The sequence below is a fragment of the Apodemus sylvaticus genome, chromosome 4 (genome assembly GCF_947179515.1).
Source record: "Apodemus sylvaticus chromosome 4, mApoSyl1.1, whole genome shotgun sequence".
Taxonomy (NCBI): Eukaryota; Metazoa; Chordata; class Mammalia; order Rodentia; family Muridae; genus Apodemus; species Apodemus sylvaticus.
This window is the reverse complement of record NC_067475.1, coordinates 150,226,208-150,228,040: the sequence shown is the minus strand read 5'-3', so window position 1 is coordinate 150,228,040 and position 1,833 is coordinate 150,226,208.

Here is a 1,833-nt window from a genome sequence, read left to right as displayed (position 1 = left end):
TAGAAGAAAAGTATAAGGGCTTATAGACTGTTAGTAACAATACTAAGTAAGTTTTCTAGTTCATAATATTTGTGAAATTTATCAGCACTCATTTTTCTTAGATTATTAGGATTTCTGTAATCATTCTAATTTTAAAAATGTGTGTGTGTGTGTGTGTGTGTGTGTGAAACTGACAGGGAGAGAGAAAGAAAGAGAAAGAGAGAGAGAATGTATGCATACACGTGGAAGTGTGTGGAGGCCAGAGAAAGGCGCCAGGTATCCTACTCTACGCCTTACTTGCCTTGTTCCTTTAGCACAGGGTCTGTCATGGCTGTGACAGGCTAGTGGTCAGCAAGCCCTGGAGATCCTGTCTCTCCCCCCTCCATGTCCTCCCCTGGGCAGTGCCACACCTAGATTTTTACATGGGTGCTGATGATTTGATTCAGGTCATAGCAATAGTACCGCAAGCATTCTTCCCCATGAGCCATCTGTCTTGCCACAATCTCTAATTTTTCTGTGATTGTGCATTTGTGATTTTGTGTCCTTTTCTTTAAACAACTCCCCAAATCCAAATTGCTTAATCATCTCTCCAAATCTTGAATTTGCCTCTAAATGAGATAAGTTAAGAGAATCTCAGATATCTGCTACACTGAATCAGTCAATAAGAATTGAAGACAGGGAGAGAAGGCCAGAATAACCGAAGTACCAGAAGCCAGGACAGAGCCAAATGTGTGCTTAAAATACTAATCATAGGTCTGGGGAGGTGGCTCAGCGGCTCTTCCCGAGGACTGGACTTTCCTCCCCACACCCCATGGCAACTTACTCTAGTAACTCAGCCCCAGGGACCCAGGACTCCTTCTGGCTTCTGCAAGCATGCCATGCATTCAGTAAACCGACATACATGAAAACAGTCTTAAACATGAGATAAAAATGAAGAGATAAATAAAGGAATCATAACATAAAATCTGGTGGTAGGTATTGTTGGCATGTGACCGGGGTTCCATTCTAAGGGAGAGTATATGAGCCAGCTGTGTTTTAATTTTATTGTCTGGTTCTGCTCCCCCCCCCACCCATTCTGAATATCTTATTAGTTGCTTAACAATGGAGGAGCCCTAAAGTGTGCATGTTTTCTAAAGCTGAAGTATGCTTCAATTTTTATTTTCATGTGTCTGTTGTGTTGAGACAGGGCCTCACTATTTGGTCTTGGCTGTCCTGGACCTTCTGCAACAGCTTGCATTGAATTTTCTTCAGCCCTCCTGTCTCTGCCTCCCAAGGTATAAAACAGGATAACACACCCAGCTAATTTTTTTTTTTCTGATTTTAAAATAGATTCGTCCATGTATAGTAAAGGAATTTTCTCTAACCTGTAAGACCCTAGAACACACATAGTAAGATTCTCTGTGCTGTGATGGATTGTCTCCTTGAAATCCATCACAATGGATGGGTTACTCAAGCTCTGCCAATGGGAACACATTTCATCCCACGTGTACTTGTAAGTTTAGCTATTTAGAGAATGTGGTTAGTGAGAGGGACATATCAGGTGTACACACATCACTGCAGTGCCCTAGAACCAGTTTCCTTGGGGAGGGTGCTCTCTAAAATTTGCTGTAATAACCACTTAATCCCTGCTCTTCATTCCAAACGACTGAAGCTTGGGGCAAGTGGGGCAAGCAAAGGCGCATTGCTGGTTGCGGAATCCTGTCTCTGGAATTTGCCTTCCTTGTTATCTTGTGAGATCAGGGACTCTCCCTTCCTTCTCCAAACACCTAGCCAAGGTCTCACAGAGTACTCCTCACTGTGTTTGCTTTCCACTGACATTCGTGATGCAGAGTCATGGCTGCAGGAAAAATGTTG